The sequence below is a fragment of the Protomyctophum parallelum genome (genome assembly GCF_964188405.1).
Source record: "Protomyctophum parallelum genome assembly, chromosome: 3".
In the NCBI taxonomy this organism is placed as follows: Eukaryota; Metazoa; Chordata; class Actinopteri; order Myctophiformes; family Myctophidae; genus Protomyctophum; species Protomyctophum parallelum.
In genome coordinates this window covers 45,575,060-45,593,518 of record NC_139698.1, presented here as the reverse complement: position 1 = coordinate 45,593,518, position 18,459 = coordinate 45,575,060, and the positions used below count along the sequence as shown (strand labels likewise).

The window sequence follows — 18,459 nt, the reverse complement described above, 5'->3', positions numbered from 1 at the left end:
TGAGGCTGATTCTATAAGTGTCTTTTTGTTTTCCTTCTTTTTTTCTAAACAGTTTTCTGAAAAAATTAATTGGTGCACAAACTTGTTCATGTCAAGGACCCTCACAATTATAAGTAGCCTTTTTTTTCTTTCCTGCCTTTATTGATAGTATCAAGTGAAGACTGACAGGAAAGGGGGAGAGAGAGAAGGGGAGAGACATGCAGCAAAGGTCGTCATGAACGGGACTCGAACACGCAATGCGCTGTCAGGCCAAAGACTATATAAATACAGTATATAAAATATATATATAAAAATAAATATATATATATATATATATATATATATATATATATATATATATATATATATTATATAATATATATATATATATATATATATATATATATATTCATATATTTGCACAACACACTTCTATTTTTGAATAGCCAAAGAAATCTAAAATGGCAAATGGTTTTAATAGGATGGCTGGACATACCGACAGACACTCTGTTCTGAAGATGGATTTTAGATGTGCTATACTTTTTTTATCAACTAAGTCAAACATTTCTATTTGCTGCCTCTATACACAATAAAGTCTAGCTGTCTGTTGAAGCTGCTATGAAGCCTTGCTTTCTTATCAGCTGTCACTTCAGTTGATGACGGAGAGAAATTCACAGAGAAATAAGTCATTTGCACTCTGCATCGCCGAAAGCCAGAAATGATTTAAGAACTATCTGAAGTTAAACATTAAAAAGCAGATTACTTGGCATTCAATACTTTGCTTGCATCACTTATCGATCGTAACCTACTCTCCGCCAGGTGGGAGGAAATTGGAAAACTTGTGGAATAAAGCATTCTGTTCATAAAAAGAGCGAGCCAAATCGATGTTCTCTCGTCTCCACATGTCTGATTACTCCTTTTGATTGGAGCTGAAAAAGCATTGAGGCCAAGTTCTATACGCATTCCACAGGTGGTCTTCGTTGAGGAGACGAGACGTCACTGATTATCTCAGCAAGAGAGTCTTGTCTGCACAAAGAATGGGGTATTGTGGAAAATGTTCCCCCAAGCTGTGTCCGTAAACTAAAGACTATTCACATGTTTTCAAAGGAAAAGAAAACATTGACCTTTGCATACATAGTGTATTTTTATAGGTAACTGCTCATGCTTATTGATCAATTTTCAATAGCACGAGTGCATTTTCCGGCAGCGGCGCTAGCTGTGGCGTCGCCGCCAACTGCCAATAACAGCCATGCACGGCAGTGTTTACGCATTAGTCCGACACCCTACCGTATAAACTTTGCAGAATCGTCAGGGGGTATTCAGTAGCACAGCAGATGCATCCATAAGCCTTTGTTTCGCTCTTTGTTTGGAACAGAGACCGTCCAACCTGGGCTTGAGCAGGTTTTTGTCTGAGGTCTGCACAAACATCAACATATATTTAGTTTCCCTGGGCCTTTCTTTTACCACAACATGAAACATTACCTTCATTATATTAAAATTGGCTTAAGGGACCACAGCCACATCACTCTGACTCACAGACTCAAACACAACCATAAACAAGCCCATCTCCAGAGATCTCCATAATTATGTGGGCACAAAAGGGACACAGACAGTTGGGTACAAATCCGCTGACACTGTGATTCAGACATACCGGTCAGTTGGATCAGTGGTGCGATGTAGGTGTGAGGGCCGCATATAGCAGCCAAGTGTGAGGGCCACCTCAACCTATAGTTTTATTATAATAGCAGTTGAATAAGTGGTAGTATTTCAATTATTTCACCACCAGAAAACACATGGAAGATGAAAATGTTTTTCCTATAATAACATTAAAATACACCAGAGTTAATGTGGATTATAAGACAATAAATAATATTGAGCTTTTTACTTTTTACATATCTATTAAAGCCATCATTCATTTATGCCATATATATTTCAAGCGATTAAATGATTATGTGATTGTTGTCTTATAACCGCACAGGTCCTTGAAGCGAAAATGTACTTTTCACTCTATCTTCAACAAAGTAAAACTCGGGACACGACACAACGAGTGAAAGAGAGAGGGAGGAGGAGACAGAGCAGAGGCAGAGAGGAGAATAGCAAAGTGCCATACATCAGTTTAATGAGAGTGACGATGACAGGAATAACTGGGGAGCCGCTTCTGCTCTCAAATCAATAGGCTGGCTCTTTATTGTGCACTAAATAACGCAGTAACTGCACCCTGACACTTATTCCCCCCGAATTATGTTACCGGCGCCACCCTCACATCTTGTTTACAGAGTCATTTGGAGAGTGAGATTTCTCAATATGCATGTCAGTGCCATGTGCAAACGGCACTCTGTCTTTTCTGTGTTTATGGGAGCCACTAAATGCAGCCATGCCGAAACAGGCAGCGGTTAAAAAAGTAAAAATATCATACTGCAATGTAGAAATTCTAATATTACGGAATCCAATATTTACTTGAGTAAAAGTACAAAAGTATTGCTACAAGAATCCCAAAAGTAGGAAGTGCTCATTATACAGAATGTCCCATTTCACAAGTTTTCAAATGCATAAAATATATACAAATCATTGTGCCATACCGGTATATGGGGCTGAAGTGGCTCATGTACTGTAGGTTTGGTACTAATAACTAGTAAAGTTTTCAAATAATCGTAGTACAATGGTAAATTTATATAGCACCATTATCCAAGTCGCTTTACATAGATTGTTCACCCATTCATACACACATTCATACACCGATTGCGGCGGAAGCCATGCAAGGTACCAGCCACATCGGGAGCAATTTGGGGTTCAGTGTCTTGCCCAAGGACACTTCAACATGTAGACATGTTCTACCTCCTGAGCCACAGTCGTAGTGGAGTAAACATACAATATCTGCCTTTGAGATGCACTGTACTGTAGGCCTAGTGGAGTAGAAGTACTGAAAATTGGAAATACAATTGTACCAAAAATTATGCTAATGAAGTGTATACACGTCTTTAGAATCAAACCCATAATGTGCCTTGGACGTGTATAGGAGTCTTTAGGTATTTTATTGATATCAAACCATTTTATGAAAATCTTTTTTTTTTTTGGTTTTTTGCCTTTCCTTCTTCAGCGATCTCCTTATGTTTCGCGCATGGGCACTGCCGTTCACTTCCTTGTTTACGGGCTGACTAAATCTACGACGACCAAAAGGGCAATGTTCTGTCTTCATTTCTGACTTCAGGAAGCATCTCGTTTGGAATATAAACACTTCTAGAGAGACCTTAGATGTGACAGCGTTAATATGGAAGATTATACCTCACGGTTTTGGGGAGAAATGGATGGTGGCGCTTTTCACAGTAAAATCTGCCTCATCTGCTGACACTCTGGGCCATTATTTTGAAGAATTCTCCGGCAAGAAAGTGTTAAGTACAGTACTTGAATAAATGTACTTATAGTTACTTTACATCACTGCGACAGCTGATTGCAAAGTAAAAATAAAATAAAAAGTGAAACAGAACACGGAGTGTCACTGTCATAATGGCTAACTGACCGCTGCAAGCCACTTGTGTTCAGAGGTCGTATTGTTCTCAGAACAGGCTATTGCGCTGTCTCTGATTGGCCAATCTCTAAGGCCACTGGATAATCAGGTTGTTCTCGCCCAGTAATGAGTGTAGCGGTGTTGCAGAGTTTTCTCTTGAAATAGAGTGATAATGATATACCATTAATGATAGAGATCAGAGGTCGCTGCTTTACTGCAGTGTCACTAACATAAAGACGCCGGAGATTGGGATCAGATGGGCTTTTTTATGCATGGCTGCCCACAGAGGATTACAGACACCTCCACAACAGCTCAGTACTGAAGAGCTACAGTACAGTATTATACTGTATGCCCTCAACGAGAGAGAGAGAGAGAGAGATACAAGATGGCGTTGTGTTGTGCTATTCTACAGTATCTATCTGTCTGTTTTTTCATTATAGAATTTATTTTTTTACATTATAGCAAATATACAGTAGTAATGTGTGCATTGTATTGTGGTATTCACATGCACCGAAACATTATTCAAAATCAAAGATGTTGTAGAAGAATGTTGGCAATACATTATTGGAACTTTTTTACTCGCCACATGCAGGCAATACAGCTAGCAGCGGCATTGCAGGCAGTTAAATGCTTGCACTGCAAGCTGTCCTTAAAGTGTGATCAAATAAACCAGGACATGCCAGGTAAAGGACCAAAAAAGTAAAGTGAAAGTTTTTATAGTTCTGTATTTAACAGTCACCATAAATGTAACCATTTATTGCAACAAATACAATACAGCAATACAGATATGCTTGGTGCTGATGGCTCCGCACTTATAGGCCTGGAGCCTTCTAAATCACTAGTTCTCAAACTTATTATTACACTTATAGGCCTGAGCGGGCCTTCTAAATCACTAGTTCTCAAACTTATTATTACACTTATAGGCCTGAGGCCTTCTAAATCACTAGTTCTCAAACTTGTTCGTGCCAAAAGGACCCCCAAATAGTATGTGGCCACTCGAGCCCATCTGGAAATGTTTTGTGCCAGCCCCAGAAGAGAAGATTTTTAATATAGCAGTTGTACAAGCTCAAAGTGCAGCACACAGTGACGTGCTGTGAGCTTGTACAGTATACTGTATATCTGCTATTTTTGAGAACCACTTTTCTAAACCACTAGCCTCCCCCTAGTCAGTCGGGGTGCCTATGGATGGGGAAAGTATCTCTTTGGAATAACGTGTTCCTTCCACGGGCTACGTCCAACCTAGGGGAAACTCTCTCTGTCAGATGATATGAAGTGCCCTGCATGCTCACTCCTCATGCATTGAAGGAAGCATGAGCTCAGTTCAGGGCTCTCCCCAGGTTGGCAGAGGGAGAGTAGTGCCCAGGATTACAGGTGATAAAAATGGCTTGTGGGATCAAATTTAGGGGACAAAAAAAGAACAGTGATTTCCTAAGAATTTCCTAAAGATTCCCTCAAAATGTGATGTGTCATATGGCACAGTTCTAAGTTCATGTGCCAAATTAGCACACCATGCTCTGTGTGGCGGTCTGTCTATGGTGATGAAGAAGAAGGAACAGGGACATTAGGTACGAGGCAAATTGTGAAGATGAGAAAGAGGGTGTTCCTCTCTCAAGGCTAGTGACAGAAGGAATGGCAAGGCAGGAGACTTCTTTCAGATTCAATCTATTCTATCATAATGACTTTGGGATAATGGATAGCGAGGAAAGTGGATAAAAGTTTTTTATGGATAAAAGTTTTGTATTTTTTATTTTTTTAAGGCTTTTAATGTATCAGATTTAATACAAAGGAAAATTGGTGGAACATACTGCATTTTAACTCACTTGTTTATGTGGACTCAATCGCCATTGAAGATTTAGGTGTTTCTAAGTCTTTCTACCGGGTCTTTCTTCCAACCACTCTGGGATCTTTTCATTCTTGCCAATTCGTTTTCATGACTTTACTTTGCTCGAAAGCAGCTCCTCTTGAAATCGAGATATAAAAAGTACAGTACAGTACAGTGGGCATTTGACAACCCCCCCATCCCCCCTCCCTCCTTTTTGAGTCTTTCATTCTGCTCCTGCTCCTTTTCTGTTGATGCCACGATTCAGCTGGTGGATTTACCGGGTGACTACAGTCCTATTCATTACAGCATTTAGATTAACTTGTGCCTTTCATTTTAGGTACTACCCTGTGTATGTCAGATTTCAGGCTGAAATGATAACAGCTGCCCTGAGCATTCCAGCATTGGTGAACATACTGTATGTTTTGCAATCCTTGCCCTGGAAATGTATCAGAGAAGCAACTGTTGGCTGACAACATTTTATTTGGGGGTTTAGAATCACTGTCCTACTGTACAAAATAGCAATTATCAACAGGGGAGTGCAACATAGTAGCTCCACTATGTGGTGTGTAGCCTCGTCCGATTTTCCGTGGAAGCAGCAAATACGTTTCACCAGCAGTCACACTTTTGCTATATAAATCTATGACTTGTTGTCCTTAACATTTTCAATGGTTTTTGCTATTGAAATGTCAAAAGTTTGTCTTCGTGTCCCCCCCCCCCCCCCCCCCACGCTTTTGGATCGGTGCTGTCCGAAAGAAACCACCTAACTCCATTTTTGAGGTTTTAGATTGATTTATTTGAAAACTTGAGTTACTAGTTACGACGTTGTAGATTTTGATTATTACATAACATACATTAACCACTTCAGCCCTATTTACATTTTGGCCATTTGAAAATAGCCGATCGCGACGCATTGTGAGCTTGTAGATCTGCTATTTTCTAAATATTATTATACATTTGAAAACCTGTAACGGGACATTCTGCACAAACAAGTACTGTTGTAGGCTACTATTACTCATCCACATTTTGAATTCCAGACCTTTATACTTGTAACAGACAGTACAGGTATTTCTACATTGCAATATTGATAGCCTACTTTTATTTAAGCAAAGAAAAAAAGTGAGTATACTTTTTCCCACCACTGATGATTATACAGTATGTAATACAGTAATGTATGACTGTGTGGCTATTGTGAAGCCTGTAGGCCTTATGTCTCTGCCTGGTGTTGACTGTAATTAGGCAGTGAGATGACACATTATTTGTTATCACGTTGTCAGTAATTGCTGTGAGAGCTTTTATTATTGTGCCCTTTAGCCCTTCCTGAGAATGACAGTATGCTCCTTATCAGCTGCTGTTTGATGCCTTTTTTTATAACAACTACTCACAAGCGTTTTTTTTTAAGACACCAAAAGAATCCCAGTTCTTCTGCGTTTTTGAGTTGAAATATTTGTCTTCCTAACATCAATCTGTCTCTGACGTCATGTTTGAATGTCTTCTAAAACACATACCCATTTTGGGCGGGAACCCCTTTTGGTGTTTTAAGCATTATGTTACACTTTAGCTATTGAAGAATAGCAGATCTACAAGCTACGAGCTTGTAGATCTGCTATTTTCTTAATCGTGACATTTGGTGCAGATCTTTGAATATATATTCTTTCAGAGCGAACGTTTTTAACTCAAAGTATTGCTTCTGGGGGGTCCCTGGAACTACATCTTTTCAGATGGGGGACGTGGCCAATGACATCTTTTTGGGGGTCCTTGACATGAAAATGTTTGAGAACCACTGCCATAGAAACATGGGGTTTGTCATGATTTAGAAGGCATTTGTAGAATCGTCCTCAGGTCTAAATGGGTTAACCCATTTAGACCTGAGACGGATTCTAAAAACGCCTTCTAAAACCTAACCTAAGGTTTTCTGAAAACCTTCAAATTCTTATTAAAATTATTAAATAAATAATGATGTTGCTATAATGAGACACAGAGATGTAGGAGACCGCCATGGAACATGTACAGTAGGTTACATCAGGTTTATACAGCCATAATAATAATAATCTATATTGTCCCGAAGGATATTTGTCTTCACAGTCTGTTCAAACACCCACATCAAAAACAACTCATGAGCAGCACATAACACCAAGACAATACAAAAAGATGAGGTCCCAACTGTATACAGAACCATCCCATCATTACAGCATCGCTGTATTGTTTGTGACTGAATGTCTGTGTAGACTAATTTCTCAAGACAGATTAAGTTTAGTGTTCTAGGGTTAAATTTAGTGTATTTTCTGTTTACTAAAGAGCTGGGGAGACAGTGAGACCAGACCACTTTTACTGAAACTGTGTTTATAGCAATGATTGCTATCAGAATATACAGAGTCGATTTGTCGATGAAACCTTTAAGAATGACTTATTCCTGTGCATGTGATGGACTTAAAGTGATACATACGTTTTTATTCCTGTGTATGAGGCCTGAGGTCACAGCGAAAGGCATGAACATGAATGAAGGAACCCCCGAAGTTATCCTATTTATAATTTGTCAATGAGCTTTTGTAGTCTTCCGTCTTCCAAGGAACAAACCTATGTGATCAATAATGATCTCACACTGGCCCTTTCCATCTGTTTGCCAGACTCTGGGATCACCGCCAAAGAGCGTTAGTATGTGGCTACCCTCTATCAAATAGTGGAACTCTTTTCAGCTTAAAATATGGCCCCATTGCTAAATCTAGGCCTTCTCAATCTTATGGTCCAAGTGGTGCTTTTCTCTACTCCCAGCTAAACACTATAGTTACTAACTCCTTGGGGACATGCTCCTTGGGGACATGCTCTCTCTCTCTCTCTCTCTCTCTCTCTCTCTCTCTCTCTCTCTCTCTCTCTCTCCTAGTCTACAGTATATATATAGCTTATAGATCTGCTATTTTCTTTTCTTGAAAATATGGCCCAAATCTCTGAATATATCTATTATTTCACGTTTTTCACTCAAATCTTTGCTTCTGGGGCATCCCTGGAACAACATATTTTGAGATTGGTGTCCGTAGCCAATTACATATAATTCTGGGGGTCATTGGCATGAAATAGTTTGAGAACCACTGATATAGAAACATAGTTTTTTTCTGAAAACTGTCATGATTTAGAAGACATTTGTAAAATTAGTTATCATGTCTATATGGGTTAAAGGTAATTGTTTGTATGTACAGTGTTTCTAGAAAAATAATCTAGTGTTTTCTTTGCTTAGTGTTCTAATTGCTCTGTTTGTACTGTAAGTACAGCTTTTCTACAATTTGCTAATAATTTAGGCATTTAGCAGAGCGATTTACAGTAAACAAGGAAATCCCGAGGTAAATGCATAGAAATAGTAATCTAGAAATTGGGATTGGCTTATTGTCGGTATCAGCCGGTAACACGCCGGAGTCTGTCCCCGTTACAATGCGCTAGACCCCTGGCAGAGCTACCCGGACACAATCTAGGATCATAGTTAATATAAACCAAGATCCTATCCTATCATCTATCGTCTAAACAGTAGAATATATATACCGTAATTTCCGGACTATAAGCCGCGACTTTTTACCCATGATTTGAACCCTGCGGCTAATCTATGGATTTTTACAGCTAACGCAGAGCCATCTAAGGCTCTGAGCTAACGAAACGGCCACTAAGGGGCCACCTGCGGCTTATAGTCCGGTGCGGCTTGTATACATACATATTTGGGATTTTCCCAAAATTTGGCTGGTGCGGCTTATATTCAGGTGCGCCTTATAGTCCGGAAATTACGGTATATATATGCCCGGGCCACTTCATCTGGCTCCTTTTCTACACAAAGGGGCAGCAGCTTCTAATCTGAATCCCTCACAGATGACTGAGCTTCCCGGCTTCTGGATATGCCAGACGTGTGCCCTCCTGAAATATCAGACCAGTCTGAAGCGAGTGGTGCAACAGCACCCCCTATTGGTACTCTAAACATCGGGACACAGGGACATGGGACAGGTTGGGACATAGGGACAAAGCTGTTCTTTGGAGTGGTTGCACCACTCAAAAATCCCATTTCAGCCGCTTGTATGCACAATCTCATTCATGATCCACATGTCATGAACATAGAGCATGAGAGCAGGAACACATATTGACAGGTAGATTGATATTATTTTAACTAATTTCATCAGCTATACAGTATACACCGTATACACTATACTGTATTTCTGTCGAATACTGGACTACTCGCCCCGGTGCTTGCCCGTTTTTCCTCCCGGAATTTTCCCCAGTGAGGGGGATAACTTTGTAATATGCTATTGGCTGTTTGTATTCTTTTTGGAAAAATATAAAAAGATACTCCTGTGGAAAGGCTATATTATTTGACTTATATTGAACCTATAAACAATTTAGTAGTATTTAGTATATGTAAGGTTTTGCCCCCTCAAATGGTACCTCGTCAGATAATCCCCACATATCCTATAACAACTTCTGTGAACAGACTTCACTGTAGTAGCTTTTCATAAATTATATTTGTACTTAGGCTGTTCTGCTGTCATGAAAGTTTATAGTTAGAGAAATTCAAAGTCCAGCCGTCTGCTGTCCAGCCTCTCCCACCCCTCACTGGGGAAAATTCTGGGAGGAAAACAGAAACGGGGCGAGTAGTCTTGTTACCTTTCTGTCTATACCATGCCAGCTATACACCGTATACTGTATTTGTTCTCTACAGTTTTACACCAGATGCCTTTCCTGACACAACCTTCCCCAGTTGAAATGATGCATTCCCAGTGGCTTTAGTCTGTTTCTGTGTCTTCTCGTACCCGGATCAGGGTGCAATTGGTCACTAAATCAGTCCTTGTCACTGTAGTCATTAGTTGTGTGCAAATTAATGAAATGCAAGGCAAAGGAAAGCAGGTAAATATAATAGAATAAACAGCTGTATGCTCACGCAGGGACCCAAACTCCGGATAGAGATTGCAGCTTTAATATCCACACTGTGTTGAAGATTGAAAACTGTACAAATTAATTACTGTGAGAGTAAACAACATGCAGATGTGTACTTGGTCACACTAATACTACGTTGAAAAAGCAGCTTTGACACTGTAGAAGCCTTGGATAGCTATTGTGCTTTGCCTCTCTTATTTACACAAGGTAAGTTAAGGGGGATTAAAACAGGTTTTGTTGGCAGTCTATCTATATTATACTGTACCTCATCCATATCACAGACACCACATTTCTCTGGAGAATAATAATTTTGCTTTGATGTTGTGTCACAGCAGTTTGTACTGTTTGAGCTGCTATTATGCAATCCAGGACCAACTCTCAAAATGCGCTGTTAACTTGAATTAAATTGAGCCTCGGAGCTTACAGTATATTGCAGATCAAGACACTGGCTATGGAAAGTGGATTTCACAACATAGTCTTTTAGTATTTCCTTTGCATCGAGAGAGAAAAAAATGAAATGAAACTTTGTCAAAAAACTTAAAACTCTTTTATGTAATTTTCCATGCTGAATTTTAAACATGGATCAATCCACATTTCAAGCACCTTTTACAGCTGGTAAATATTGAAGAATTAATGCAGTGGATGGATGTTAAATTTAGCATCCAAAGCTGCTTTAGTCACTATGAAACACAGCAGACAGGCTCATACTGAAAGAGGCTTATTCAAATCATGTAAAAAAATAAGCTAAGTTGACACCACAGAACAGGAATGCAGGAATGATGCGACACCGCAAAGAAATTAGACATTATTTCATATTTATGAGATGCTGAATTATTAGCGGGTGTTTTTTCCACCCATGCTGCATTAACCATATGAACCCTAACATCCCTATTCTGGGAAAAAAAATGTTTTAAAGACGATCTACAAACTCAGCGCATTGTGACATGTTATGAGCAGCTATTTCTTTTATAGGAGATATGGTGTATAGGGAACAAAGGAGGGACACAAGTACAGAGCCCTTGGGGGACCATGGTCAATGAAGTATATAGAGTTTAAGTGGTCAATCTCCCAAACCCTAGAGTTGCTTTTTAGCTTTCACTGAGCCACTAGGCTCTAGCAGTAGCCAGAAGCTGTTGTTGTTCTAACTTTTTTTAAGTGACTAGAGTTATTTATCACACACACAAGGATGAATGCTCATCAAGCTAGTGAACAAAGCCCCAACATCACTGAGCGAGTGCGAGAGGAGAAAATGGAAGGGGTGCATATATGACTGTTACCGGTTTAATTTGAAAATCACTCCCTTGAAACAGAGATCTGTTCCAGTGAAGGGGAATGTGCAGGCAGAGTTAGTGGAGTTCTTTGGGCCTAGTACCGTTAATCCATGTCCGTGAACAAGTGTGACAATAAGCTCTCTGTCTGAAACAGCAATCCTCTTATAGGCACAAGCTTTGTGGGTAAACTCGCCTCATGCAAATTCTAAACCCCATTAGCTTTGAGGGACTAGTCGGCTGCATTGAGATTAATGGCCGAGTGACTACTTGATTTAATAGGGTTATTTCACTTCTTCCGGGGGAAAATAAACAACAAAGTTAATGCAAGACATTTGTCACTGACGTTCTCAATCTCTCTCCTCTAAGTAGGAGAAGTTTCTTGCGCTCGCAGATGTGTTACTCAGTCAACCTGTCACGGCTGGAACAGTTTCCAAACTTTGCCGGGGTTTACACATTTCTCACCGCTGGCTAAGTTGAATTTAGTCCGTGAGAGCATAATTATTGAGAGTTTCCCGATTGTTTTGGTGTTTTGGTGAATTATATACTGATTTATGGTTCAGATTGTTTCTCCTTGAAACTAAATAGTGATTGATTGACCAATGATTGTGTACAATGATTGTGTCCATAAGGTTTTTAGTTTTTAGTGGGAGGTACTGTACAACTAGTAGAGGGACATACAGTAAAGTGAGCTTGATAAATGTTCCGTTGCAGAGAGTTAGAATGAAAATCCTTATTTATCTCTTTCCATGTCTTCACCTAACTTCCAAACTTTGTTGCTGGGGGATTACTGGAGTGGGCTAAATTGTGACTATCATCCTGGGAGACAACACAGTGTGACAGGGGTGATCTGGAACCTATGCCTGCCTGCCTCTTTAGCTCCCGCAGCTGTGGGGAAATGATTAGCACAAGTTGAGGGGAAATATTAAAAATGCTTCTCTGTGGTCATTATACTCCTGTCAAATCTAAATGAAACACACATGTGCGGCCACATACATGCACGTACGCACGTACGCACGCACGCACGCACGCACGCACGCACGCACGCACGCACGCACACACACACACACACACACACACACACACACACACACACACACACACACACACACACACACACACACACACACATTGAACACACAGATACACGCTTGACTGGCTGTCTCCTCACCTCCCAGCAGGCACTAGCTGCCAGTGGTTTTCAGGGAGATCTGGGATTACTTAAAGCTGATTGGTGGCCCTTTTATTTGGTGAGATTCATGGCGTCTTCCTTTGGATTGGCTTACAGCTGTCATCTCATCCAGTCTGATCAAGCCAGTCTCACTTCAATCAGACCTGCGTATCAGCCAGTGCTGGGAATTCATAAATGCAATAGTGTTTTACATTAGACACGGTACGGTGGATCACTCCTGACAGACTGCCATCAGCGTACTGTACGTACCAACTGTGTTCACTCTGTCATAATAGTATTTTGGCACTCTAAACCGAGCACAGTCAAGGACAGGTATTCCCGGATTTTAGGGCCCCATTTAGATGATCTATGGTGCAACAAAGACCAAGGTCTAAAGTGCATGGCACAAGTGCCTCCTGGTGGCGTGGCTATAACTCCAATATTGCTGGTGGATACTCTGGCCACAATGTAAGGCACATATTGTATTTAGTCTCTGCATGGATTACCCATGGGTGTGTTTTAGGCTTAACCTGAATTAAGCCAGTTTGATTTCTTCCATTCCCTTTTATAGTCAGGTGTGCCTGCACCTTGCGCATTCCTATAATTATTCTTATTCAGCTATAGTGTAGATCTTCGTCTTACACAAACATTACATTCCCCTTGACAATGAATGGAGAAATTATGCCATATGTGGACGAGCAAAACGGCTATTTTTGTCCTATACACCCCTCACTTCACACGGGTGTGATTTATTATAGAGGGTTGGAGTTGGAGGAATAAAAAACGATTTATGTTGAAGAAAGGGGTGCAATATAATGATATCAGGGGACGAAACAAAAGCCTGCCAATCAAACCGAAATATCAAAGTAGAAATGTGATATATGTATTGTATACCGGTATGTGTATACAGTATGTATATACCTGTACATATACTCTGTGGCCCTCCTGATGGCATATTTTGCTCCTGTACTGTCTCCTCCTTGTTGTCCAAGATGACATCTTGACATATCAACTTAATAATCACATGCCCATCCTCTTAGTCAGGTTCATAATACACCTGTTAAATGTGCCGGAGCCAAGAAATTGATATTGATGACCTGTTACTGCACAAAGAGGAAGAAAAACACAGATGGTCTTTGAACATATTCTAAACGTAATTGAAATAAATTGCATATCCTTTTCTCTCACTATCTCTGTCATTATCTCTCCTCACTGGACTTATTGTGAGGAGATAATCGCTCTCTTCACTTTTCTTATTTCTTATTAGCTATATTCTTATTAATTAGAATGATGATAAATAAAAGCTAAATCAAGTGCTTTGAAAATGGTTTATTGATGTATGTTTTTGGTGCCCCCCAGCACAGCAAATTGAAGCCACTGGGCACTCGCACGATTCAATATAGATAATCTGGCCAACATTATTATTATTTTTTTACCTCAGTGTCAGTCTTTCAGCAATGTCATCTAGACATCTACCATGTTGAATTCTGATGGAACCTGCCTAAACAGTATTGTATCAATCTACTAAGCAGGGAAATATTGTGCCGAGGGACTGCACTGAACAGGTCAAATCTGCGCCAACAGATTTCCCTGCCCACACCTTGCGTTGAGGGGAAAAAAGAGGAGGCCAAGTATACCAAGTATATCCGTTATTAAGATGAGCACACCCATGGGCACAAGTATATACATCTGGCACTTACTGTACACAATGTGGGCGCCGGGCGTGAAAATGATAACTGCGTCACTTGTAAACTAGCTGTCATTGCTCTGCACCGTTTTGTGCCGGGTGTTACAGATAGGCCCCTATTAAAGTCTTCTCCAGCGCCTTCTCTCTCCCACCTGGCTTCTTGGCTCAAGTCCCCGTGACGGCACAGAGGTGCCATTCATCCAACCACTGACTGACAATCGATGGCCCTGCTTCCGAGACAGTTTTGCCCATGATTGATATGAGCTATCACCCCCCTGCATCTGGATGCTGTGCTCTGGAAGTGGAGCGAGACGGATGCCAGGAAAGTACCCCAGCCCACCAACTATACAAATCGACCGCGCTCGCGGATTGAGACCTCTACATCTCCCAGACACATTTGGTCAGACAAAGTACTGCTGTACAGTAGTAGTATCATTGCAACAAAGAGATATCTGTGGTGCGTCACTATTTAATTTTGAGTTATTTTGATCATGGAAGTTTCCATCAAATGTTTTTTCCTTCATAAGAATTAGTGATAAATAAAACGGGGAGTGACCAGCTTTGGGTGGTGCCTGTGCTCACTTCATGTGTCATTATTCCGACGGTACGTTGGTCCGACTCGTACCACTACTAACCCTGTCCCTAACCCTAACCACACACGAAGCCATGTTGTTGCACTAATGCGCCATATAATTACAAGCGGATCCCGTATGTGGCATTGAGGCAGAGCTTGATGTGGGTATGACTGGCAGAGCTCTCCTACACGTGGCCAGAAGACAGATTAGGGCTGATATGGAGCAACTATTGATTTGTTGTGCTCAAATCATCTTGAAGCGTGTTTTTATATGTAATGTTTTTGTAATTAGTTATACATCAATGAATCGACGCAGATTTTTTTTTTTTTTGCATCGATTAGTCTGCCACTTAAACTCTATTATTACACTTTGTTGATGCAAGGTTGGACTGAAAGGTGATTGAAGTTTCACACAGCGAATAGCTTCCTCTGACAACTGCCAAGTTAGTTCACATTTTGTGAAAGTGTCATATGCCCGACACCGACATGGTTGACCTCAGGGCTCTATAGGTGTCCTTTCTGTTTTATATTATTGTGGGAAAAGGTTCTGCTGGAAATAACCGATCTATGCTATTTTCTGCAAAAGCTTTCCCCATAATACAGATGCTGGGGTTTAAGTGATTAAAAAGTGTATACATATTAAACCCAAGTAGCCAGTACTGAAACCCAGCAGCTAGCAGCAAAATACCTGAACAAAAGTTGACAATGGACACCAGTCCATGTTACAAAATAACCATGCTCCTTCAAACACACCTAGTGTACTCAAATTCCTAATGCCTTGGTTTAATTTACTTATACCTTTACTGGTGGCCAACAAGCAAGTCTAATTCCAGATAAAAGTGATGCTCTTTGGCCTTTCAGGGACTGGCCTAGTTGGCTTGTTGGTGATTAATGAACCACTTCCAATCTCTCCAGCTCGCTGACCTCTGGCCCGGACTTAATTAAAGCCCCGACATTGACCACCAATCATAAATTATACCTCCCACAAACCCTGTGGCACTTTGAGAATAAAAAGTACAAATTGGTTCCTTACCAATTAAAGATTCATAAAAGGAAAGCAAATGCAGGTCCAAGGAGGAAAGCAGCCTGACAGTAGTGCAAGGTGGTTTTTGGAGATGGTAAATGGTAAATGGTGCATTTATATAGCGCCTTTATCCAAGGCGCTTTACAGAGATTGTGCATTACATTCACCCATTCACACACACATTCATACACCGATGGCAGCGGAAACCATGCAAGGCACCAACTAGCACATCGGGAGCAATTAGGGGTTCAGTGTCTTGCTCAAGGACACTTCGACAGTAACTCTGGGGGAGCCCGGGTTCGAACTGGCAACCTTACGGTTACCATCCAGGCACTCTACCCCTGAGCCACCGCCGCCCCCCCCCCCCTCCCCCCCCCCGGCATGATTCATTCATCAAGACCAGAACGATGACTCAAACTGGAGCATCACCACCCTGTGCGTGGTGATGGTTTACACAAGGGGTTCCCAAAGTTTTTCAACTCGTGACACAAAATATAATTTTTATTTGATAACAAAGACAATGGTGAACAATATAGTTATCGTTATAGTGCTTGGTGGGGATATATCCACTTATGTCCCATTTAAAAAAATGAAAATAGCTGCTCTACAATCTCACAACATGCCGTGGAGACTTTTAGATCGGCAATCTTCACTATTATTTTTTTATGCATTTAAAGTATATTTTTGAAAAATGTTTGACATTCATTTTTGAAAATGATTAGATTTTTCTGTATTTGTGAAAATGTTTTAAAACAATGATTTCAAAATGTGCAGTTGTAGGAAATGTAAAAAAATAGCAGGCAACAGTGCAGCGCTATCTCTCTCTCTCTGTTTCTGGCACAACAGCGCCCCTACTGGTACTCATTAAAGTCACATACCGGTAGTCACATACATAGTCACATAGCCACATAGGTTAACACGGACATTGCTGTTCCTTGGAGTGGTTGCACCACTCAAAAATGGGGTCACAATTTGTGACAGCAGTGCCGGCTGGACTGATGATTGATGCGTGTTGTCTGGGGTTCTTGTGTTGTACAGGTATAGCTGTCGTGGTGCCGGCACCTGTGTGGCCACACTGCTTCTACTCCATCTGACCCTTGACCCCCAGCAGCTGGCTTCCAACAGGAGAGAGCTGCCCTGCGACGACACCCCTACTCCATCACGTCCCACCCTCGTGTTTACATGTTTATCCGTCCCGGGAAAAGAGAGGCCTTTCTTTCTTTCTTTCTGTCTTTTCTCTGGCATCCGATGGGGTTGTGCGTGCATCTCGGCGTGCTCACCAGTGTGTGTGTGTGTGTGTGTGTGTGTGCATGCATTTCTGGCTGCATTCGGAAGTCTCAGTGGGGTAGGTTCTGTTGGTTTTTGGTTGTTATTTCTTTCCCCAATGAATGATTGATTGACGCGCTGCTACCTCGTGGACACTGTGATGCCTGATTTTTACTTGGTTTAACACACCGTCTCACGCACCGGAAATAGCCCTAATACATTTGATATACTTCTTTGGAGTATTTGTATCGCTGTACATATACTGTATTTGCACATGTACGTGAAATGTGTCCTCTGCATTTACCCATCCTTTAACGCTATTAGGAGGAGCAGTGAGTGAGTGCTATTAGCACAGTGTTATTAACACAGCGCTTGAGGAGTTGTTAGGGGTTTAAGGGGAATACCACTCATTTTCAACATTGAACTATGCCACGTTGTCTGCTATTGACGTATCCTTGTTTTAATAGTCATCTGTTGTCTGCGATTGGCGTATATATACGTTTTATATCGCTTTATATGGATTTGAAACGTCACCGCAAAAATACTTTTTGTAGTAGGTTACTTTTTGTAACCCTGAGCTGGTTGATAGGCAGCACGTTGCTCACCCACGCACGTGCTCACGCATGCGTAGACTACTGTTATCATTTGGATATTCTATATGGCTCTTTACTCGAAAACTACGTCACTGCAGTTGCTGCTGATCAGACATCCTAGGTTCGGATCTGATTTTTCATCGCATCGCGATCGAAACATAAACGTTTCTTGAGAAAGATAGCTAGTGTGAGCCTCCTCCGAGTGGGGAAAACTGAAGTACTTGAGTAGTAGTCAATGTTGAAAATGAGTGGTTCAAGGTTCAAGGTTCAAGTTTATTTAGTGTCCCCGAAGGGCAAATTGGGTTGCAGCCCAATTTGCCGTGGTACGGAGTTGCAGTGGTATTCCCAATTCCCCTTTAAGTGTCTTGCTCAGGGACACTGAGTGTCACACGTGTAAGTGTAAGACACCCTTGACTCTCGTAACCTGTTGGCGACGTTGACGGAACAAACAGACGACGGCAGATTAGCGTCGGGGTGAGGCCGGGCAGCCAGAGCTTTAGTGTATTCATGTACTTATATTCTCTTCTGGGGCTTTCCTCTGTGTATTTTTATCGACTGATAACATAATTTATCTGTTAGTTGTGCATCTATTATCTGTATTTATCTCTGTATTTTAGTTTTGGTTGAAATTAGCAATGGAAAAGCAATGTTGGACAATATAAAAGTCA

The 18,459-nt window shown here is 41.0% G+C and overlaps 1 protein-coding gene across 1 annotated transcript in view; it reads left to right on the top strand.

Annotated features, from left to right (window-relative positions):
* Positions 1 to 18,054, top strand: part of tsnare1 (T-SNARE Domain Containing 1) — a 129,652-nt gene extending 111,598 nt beyond the window's left edge. Inside the window, exon 12 of the mRNA XM_083761968.1 lies at positions 16,971 to 18,054. The gene's annotated coding sequence lies outside the window, so the exon portion shown is untranslated. The remainder of the gene's footprint in view (positions 1 to 16,970) is intronic.
* Positions 18,055 to 18,459: the final 405 nt, after the last annotated feature.